Source organism: Cebus imitator, unplaced genomic scaffold (assembly GCF_001604975.1).
Source record: "Cebus imitator isolate Cc_AM_T3 unplaced genomic scaffold, Cebus_imitator-1.0 Scaffold140, whole genome shotgun sequence".
Taxonomy (NCBI): domain Eukaryota; kingdom Metazoa; phylum Chordata; class Mammalia; order Primates; family Cebidae; genus Cebus; species Cebus imitator.
In genome coordinates this window covers 4049625-4058356 of record NW_016107455.1, presented here as the reverse complement: position 1 = coordinate 4058356, position 8732 = coordinate 4049625, and the positions used below count along the sequence as shown (strand labels likewise).

Genomic DNA, 8732 nt, shown 5'->3' with positions numbered 1-8732 from the left:
AGTCTGGCTGCTTTTATTCCCACACGACCCCATCCCACACATACCGAAGGGGGACTCCGGCACATTCAGGAAAACACACACCCCTTTCCCTGCCATCCTTCATTCTAAAGATGCTCAGGCCAGGCAGTGCAGGCTGCCCTGGGTAGATGGAAGTCAGACCTTGGAAGCAGGCTCAGGGCTGTTTGCACAAGGATTTCCAGAGTCCAGGTTACCAGAAGCATGATCTAGAAGGGAACATGTCCTCCAGCTGGAGTGGGAAAACTAAAGCATAGGGTGCAGGGCAGGATCCCAGTGGTCCAGGTCTGAGGTCAGTATCGGTGACAGGTACCAAAGGATACAGATTAGGTTCCAGGCCGTTTGACACAGGGTCTGCAAACTAGTACCACCAAGGCTACATCCAGCCCACAGAGGTGATTTTTTTGGTTCATATTTTTGTTTTATTTTATTTTATTTGAGACAGTCTCATTCTTGCCCAGGATGGAGTGCTGTGGCACAATCTTGGCTTATTATGCATTGAGAGTGTCCAGGTTCTTGTCATTTTGAACAAAAAAATTAAGACAAAATAAGAAAAGAATGAAGCAATAAAAGCAGGTATTTATTGAAAACGAAAGTACATTCCACAGTAATGGGAGCAGGCCTGAGCATAGGGGCTCAAAAGCCCCTGTTGCAGAATCTTCTGGGGTTCAAATACCAGCTAGAGGTTTCCCATAGGCCACTTGGTGTTCACTCCATGTAAATGAGTGGTGGCCCATAATCAGTCTGATTGGTTATGGAAAGCAACCAATCAGAGGCTGAAGTGAAGTTACAAAGGTTACACTCTTATGCAGAAAACAACCAATCAGAGGCTAAAGTGAAGTTACAAAGTTGCACTCCTATGCAAAGGAAGACTTGGCCCCACAATCAGTCTGACTGGATGCTTTCCACAACCAATCAGAGGCTGAAGTGAAGTTGCAAAGTTACACTCCTATGCAAACGTCTGATTGGTTGCAGAAAGCCAATCAGAGGTACTTTCAATTTTCCATCTGCCAAGCAGAAAGTGGGGAGTTGGGGTTGCGAAGGGAGTAGTGTCTTGTTCTTTTGTTACTTAGGTGTGGAAAGTTGGGGGTTTTCCTTTTGATTTAGTTCTAGGAAGTCAGGGTGAACCCTTAGGTTCCCTCCCTCCAGACCCTATTTTCCTGCCTCATCGCCCCGCTAAGAGACATGAGGAATTGTAACAGCTTCATGCCAACTTGGTGCATAGTCCCTACCTATTAGAGATCATGGAACTCTCACCCTACTCTGTCTAGTGGAGACAGGGTGGCGTGTTGATGGCCAGGGGTGGTGTCTTCACCTAGAACTGACTAGAAACCTTGTCACATGATCTTCTGAAGCTTGATGGTCTCTATGTGAGAGGAAATGAATTTGGTTAAAAGATTTAACAGGAACCTCATAGGGTGGATACATATGCTGTCAGCAATGTTTGTTGTAGAGATTAATTGAAAGACTGTGCTTAATTACTATGAAGGAAGTGATTCCATAAGTTTGGAAGGGGGCAGTATAAAAATGGCCACTATCACCCAGAGCAGGTGGTCTCTCCTTCCGTGTTTTAACAAGTACCTTATCTCCTGGCCTGATTTGGGGTTGCTGGGATTGGCCAAGGCTCAGCTATTTTTACAGGCACATATTCCTAAGTTAGGTTACAGTTCGTCCACAAGGACTGCAATAGTAGGACGAGATCATGGAATTCTCACCCTACTCTGTCTAGTAGAGACTAGTATGGAGTCCTTCTCAGGCCATATTTAATTTGTTTTAACAATTTCCCATCTTTTGAGAAATTGACCAAAACTTTAGTCACTGATGTCAGTATCACCATCGTAAAGGTACTTATTTGGTCTTGAAACCCACTGAGAAACAGTAAAACAACAGTGAGTTTTATAATGTGGGAACAAGGACTGAGTAGGGGGGTGAAACATCCTGTTTGCAGGAGAAAAACAAAACCTGGTCTCTCTTAGGATCTATGTGTTTCCTTGAAGTCTTAGAATAAGCAACTACATTTTGGTTTGGTTTGGTTTGTTGGGGCCTAGCACCTGAGCTCAGTTCAAAACACTGGCCTCTCATAATTTTGTTTAAAAAAATTCTCCCTTTTTGTTCAGGTTCTCACTTGGGTGAGAGTGTGACCAACGTTTAGGGCCTTAGCACCACTCTCATTTACCATCATTTTGGGTTTCCAGTCTCACCACGTCATTCATAGGTTATGGTATCCTCATGGTTGCACATTTCTTTCAGCTCTTGTCATTCCAGTTGAAGAGAGACCATTTGACATCGTAGAGACAGCTGCATCCAAGCATGTAAAGCCTTTGAGAGAATATAGGGCAACAAGGAGATTATTATTATGACTACTGGGAGCATAATACCAAGAGTTTGGAGCATACTTTGTACCCAGGGTCCCCATAAACCAAACTACCTAAAATTAAATAGATCAAAGAATGCGCTAAAGAATATACTGACTTAACTAAGAAATCTCTCTGTTAATTCCTGCAACTAAATCTCTATAATCTTCATTTGATGTATTTCTCCATAGGCCACAAGTGCCAGCAGCTGCCCAGATACTTCTCTGTTCAGCCAATTCTATCATAACTTTCACAATAAGATTTAAAGTCTGTTGTGTAACTATAATTTTACAGTAGATGTTCTCATAAGATCCAGTCTTTGGGTTCTAGATTGTGAAGGGGTTGACTGTCCTCAGTGAACCATAAAAAGCTTTCTTTACCTGGTGAAAATACACTGTAGCATAGTAATCTACTGTTATAACATCAGCCCTCTTACATAGGAAAGCTTTTGTACAACCAGAAAGCATGCACTGAAAATGACAATTGAAATGATTAATGGCCCATGAGGTAACCAAATGTACCTGAAGCTTTGATTGTCTTCCCAGGGATATGGATTTGACAAACAAAACATTGGTTATAAACTACTTTAGCGATGTATAAGTCAACACACCAGTATATATTTAATTTAGATCGTTTTATCTTGTCTCTGATGAGTCACGGAATGCATAACCTTTAATAACAAAAGCTTTAAGAACTCAGGAAGGGCAAGCTTGCTGTCCTGGTTCTCTGTGAGTCCATGCTTACCATTGGACTTATGTCCTCTTGAATACCAGTTGTTTCTCCAATTTAGGTGCATAGCACTGACAACTGATGGGTTATAATAGGTAATTTGACTTAGACCATGGAGTTCGTTCAAATTGTGTATCTAAACAATTTTAGTATCAGCTGATTTAGCATGCAAATCTGCCAAAGTATTTTCTTGGTAGTCAATTTTTATTCTACTTGGGTTAGCACTTTTATACAAGGAAATTTGGTTATTTCTGTGGTTACAGTAACTGAACATAATAAACATAATTATGATTGATAGCATATACTCAGACATATTTCGAATTTTAGAAATCCCATACAATTTTGTAACATATATTAATATTCACTGAAATATAACCCAAAGAAAATTAAACATTTTTTTATTTTGACAGTGCTTCCCATGTAGCTAAACATGTAAGCTGAAATTTAATTTTGGGAAGCCTATTATGTTAAAGATTTACAAAAATTTATATTCCCATGCCTTCTCATAATCTTTTACCATTCATTCAACTGGTGTACATAGAGAGAGAGTGGCCAGAGGTCCGACATGTAAGAAATTCTTGCCCTTTTGCCAGCGTGTCAGGTTTCTGGGTTCTCTCTTCCTCGGCAGTCCTGGTGACCCTGGCTCGACTATATGCAAACACAAACATTGCCATGAATTAAGAATATTTACAGACTGGGCACAGTGGCTCAAGCCTGTAATCCCAGCACTTTGGGAGGCCAAAGTGGGTGGATCACCTGAGGTCAGGAGTTCGAGACCAGCCCGGCCATCATGGTGAAACACTGCCTCAATTAAAAATACAAAAATTAGCTGGCCATGGTGGTGGACACCTGTAATCCCAGCTACTTGGGAGGCTGAGGCACGAGAATCACTTGAACCCAGGAGACAGAGGTTCTGGGCATGTATACACACACAGAAACAAAGATCCAATAGTTTTTATCTTGGAACCCCAGCCATGAGACAGCAATACAAGCTCACCAGTTTTACTTTGTTTGCCCCAATAGGTCATCCAATGAAGGCCATGAACCAAAATTTTGGGTAAAATCGTTTTCATGGTAGTTTGACTTTTTTAAGTCCAGACCTCTCCAGATTCCAAAGAACACTGGGACCAAACAGCACCAAAGGAGAGCAACACATTAATCAGCTCCAACCCTGCTTAGAACAGCACATCAGTCAACATGTCCTGCTTGATTTGGATTTCTGAACAGCGTGTATCACTACCTGACACTGCATGATCTATTTATTACTTCTTCCCTTTCAGAATATAAGCTCCATAAGGTTAGAGATTTTATTGTCTTGTTCTCTGCTGACCCCCAATATCTAGATCAGTGCCTGGAGCTTAGTGCTCAGTAAGCACTTGCATATGGAGTGAAAATAAAGCTTAGCTATCATCACTGTCATGCTTCAGTGGGGATGAACCCACACCTAGCACCAAGAGGCCCACCAGGGCGTGGCAGCTACTGGGAGGCAGGAGGTTTATGCACATGGGAAACACTCAGACAGGGTAAGGCAGCAGCATTGGAAAGAGAATGAAGGTTGACCTGAATTAAAGTGTCGCAATTTTAAATTTCTGGTTCGACTGAGGCCATGTTTGTTTTAAGTGTTCAGGCCCTTTTATGGACTAGTAAATGGCTTTCCAAGGAAAGGGCCACCAGCCAAGAAAGGATTTGTGTACACACTGATCAGGTTTTCTCTGAGCTATGGGTGTGGACAGAGACCATAGCAAAAGGCCGTCCTTCTTGGAGGAGTGAAAGTAAGCAAACACTCAGAACTGCTGTGGGTCTGGCTGGATCCAGGGGGCAGGAACAGGAAGCAAGGAGAAAGAAAAAGTGTGGAGGAGGGTAGAGAGCTAGCAGGGCAGCCCTGAGCCACTGGGGACACAGGGCAAGTCTGCTTTTGCTCTAAGTTAAGACAGCTGGGCCAGGGGACGTTGAAAACCTGAGCAGGGTTTCCTTAGAGGAAAAGGCATGCGCATAGGGCATGTGGATCTGGCAGTTGACGCTGGGGGTGGGGAGGATGTGCTCTTGGCAAAAACACTTAAAATCTTCAAAAGACTTCCCTGAAAAGCTCTAAAGCTGTCTTCTCTTACCCATTCCCATATTTTACCATGTCCCTCTTTGCAGCCAATAGAAATCTCTTGCTTTAAGTATTTTGGGAGTGATGTGTAGATGTGCGTACAAGGAATTAAATCCCATATTTTAGTCAATGCAGAGAAGCTAGGTTCAAGGATGGGCTTAATGCTATAAATAAAGTCATTTGGGTGTCTGGCTCTAAATCTGATACATCATCATCTCTTCCTTTTAACTTTCAGCATGATCATATTAATTATAACCACTGCCATTTTTGAGATTTTGTTCATGCCAGGTATTGTGCTAGGTACTTTACATAGATTACATAATTATTACAATAATCTCTCAAAATAGATATTATTCTCCCTCACTTTACGTAGAAGGAAACTAGGACTCAAAGAAGTTAAATACGTTTCTCCAGCTGGTAAGTGGTAAACCTAGGATCTAAACTAGAACTATCTATCTGAAAAGCTGTGCTGTAAGACAACATCACCCACCAACTAGCCTGGTGCCTGGCCCATAATATACGCCCAAAATATTTAGTTTGGGATGACCTGAAGTAACACATTTTCATGATATCATTCACTGAGTGCATACTGTGTTCAAGGTGCTTTACAGGGGACATCTCATTTAATTATCTCAACAAGTCAGGGAAGGAAGAATTATGTCCACTTTATACAGGTGTACACTGAGTATCTGGGAGGTGCTGGAACTTGTCTGAGAGGCCACAACTAGCAACTGGCAAATATGAGATAAGAAGCTAAGTCTGCCTGACCCCGAGCCATGGGTCTTCTTTACGCCCCCTTTCTGTGTTCTCTCAGTCTTGGAAAGAACATCAACTTTCACTTTGCCTCTGACAGGTTCCCCCAGGGCCTGATAGACTTCTAATGAAATTTCATTGCCATAAACCTTTTTTCTTTTTTCTTAATGTTTGTGAAATCTACCTTGGTTTAAATATCTAATGATAATGCCTTAAGCCAAAACATTGTGTTGGTGTAAGAAACACTTTCATGTACGTTGTTTAATTTTTCACCACAACCGTGTGCATTACATCACCATTTTACAGATGTGGAAGCAGAAGTGGCCAAGGGATGACCCGACTATAAGTTCAGCCAAGGATCCTTCCATGACACCAGGCTGCCCCTAAGAACAAAGTCAAGTTCAAACTGGGGAGTGTGAGATAAGAGATGGGGAAGAGGGATAGAGGTGAGTCAGAATCTGTTTTCCTCCATTTCTTGACCACCTTAGAAACTACCTCCCTCACCTACCCCATGCCATGTTCCATGTCTCAGTGACCCTCTTGTGTTTGAACCCAAACCTGCCTCTTAAAGTGGAAGGGAAACAGCATGTCCTGGTACAGGGTAATTGATCAGAACTGCAAAAGTGCCTTAGGTTGCTCAAAGGCACTGTCCTGTCCTGTCTTGGTCCTCTTTGTATTTCTCTATAGGCTCTAACTAAGGAACACCCAACTGCTTGGCCCAGAAGTCATGCCTAATACCTCTGATGACTCCAGTACCTCTGCCTCCAGCAGCCCCACCTGCCCCCAACCTCTGTGACAGTGACCCTCTCCCTTTGTACATACTTGTACACAGGTTCCCCACGTACATACATGCACATACTCACACACACGTACACACACATTTACACATGCAGGACTCGAGCCAGAGTAGAGGCTGTGTCCCAGGCACTGCCTGCTGGCTCCCACCTATGGTTTGGGGACCATACCTGTTCCAGCTCTGTTCCCAGGGTGGGGAAGGGAGGTGGGGGTGGGGAGAGTAGTGGAGCACGGCTCCTGAGATCCAGCCCCCAGACTGACAGACGGACAGACATGCAGACACCAGACTGAAGCACATGTAATATAGACCATGTATGTTACAATGTTGTATATAAATGGGACAACTCCTCGCCCTTACCTGTCCCCTCCCTCTTTGGTTGTATGATTTCCTTCTTTTTTTAAGAACCCCTGGAAGCAGTGCCTCCTTCAGGGTTGGCTGGGGACTCGGCCCATCCACCTCTGGGATACCTGCCTCTCCCTCTCCTGTGGTGTCCCTTCCCTCTCCCATGTGCTCGGTGTTCAGTGGTGTATATTTCTTCTCCCAGACATGGGGCACTTGCCCCAAGGGACATGATCCTCTCCTTAGTCTTAGCTCATGGGGCTCTTTATAAGGAGTTGGGGGTTAGAGGCAGGAAACGGGAACCAAGCTGAAGTAGAGGCTGAGATGGGGGGCAGGAGGACAGTGCTCCTGGCCACCCAGCCTCTGCTGAGAACCATTCCTGGGATTAGAGCTGCCCTTCCCAGGGAAAAAAGTGTCTCCCCAACACTCCTGTGGGCCCTATACAGATGCTGTGTCTGTATATTCTATACAAAGGTACTTGTCCTTTCCCTTTGTAAAGTACATTTGGCATGGTTTAAGCCAGTATAAACAGTTAAAAAAAAAAAAAAAAAAAAGAGAGAGAGAGAGAGATCTGAGCTGTCAGCAGAAGCAGCTGGAGGCCAGGGTTGGAAACTCGGGAAGGAAAGACCTTTGCCATGGCTGAACATTTCAGACACATAATTAGATGTCCTGTCTGTCTAAATGATCTTGAAGAACCGGTGCAACTGAAATGTGGATATGCCTGCTGCCTCCAATTCATCAATTCACTGCAGAAGGAGCCCCATGGGGAAGGCGTACTATGCCCCTTATGCACTGTGGCCTCTCAGAAGAATGACATCAAGCCCAAGTACAAGCTGAGGGCACTGATTTCCATCATCAAGGAACTAGAGCCCAAGCTGAAATCTATTCTAAGGATGAACCCAAGGATGAAGAAGTTTCAAGTGGATATGACCTTGGATGTGGACACAGCCAGCAACTCTTACCATTTCTGAAGACCTGAGGAGCGTCCGATGTGGGGATTTCAGACAGAACAGGAAAAAGCAGGCTGAAAGGTTCAGCTCCGCACTGTGCATCCTGGAGACCTCTCGCTTCACTTCCTGCCGCCATTACTGGGAGGTGGATGTGGGCACCAGCAAAATATGGGATGTGGGCATTTGTAAGGAATCTGTGAATCGACAGGGGGACGTTGTACTTTCTTCAGAACTCGGCTTCTGGACTGTGGGTTCCAGAAAAGGACAGATCTTTGCCGCCAGCATTACGCCTTTGACTTTTCTCTGGGTGAGTCCCCAGTTGCACAGAGTGGGGATTTACCTGGATGTAGGTAGGAGGTCCATTTCCTTTTATAATGTTAGTGATGGGTGCCATATCTACACATTCAATGACATTCCTGTTATCGAGCCACTGCGTCCATTTTTTTCTCATAAATGTGAAATTCAAGATGATCAGAGCTTCCTGAGTATCTGTCCTGTGATCAATCCAGACAGTGCCAGTCCCCTAGTTTATTCTGAAGAAAGAAAATAAACATTTGAACATAATCATCGATAGCAAGTTTCCATATGCCCGTAGCCAGAGCTAAGAACATTTCTGCTAGATACACATAGGTACAAAGAGATAGAAGGGAAACATCAGTCATTTTGTAAACCACAAACAGAAAGCAATTATATTAATTAGG

The 8732-nt window shown here is 43.7% G+C and overlaps 1 pseudogene; it reads left to right on the top strand.

Moving 5' to 3' along the window:
- Nucleotides 1-6703: 6703 nt before the first annotated feature.
- Nucleotides 6704-8732, top strand: LOC108313630 (annotated as a pseudogene).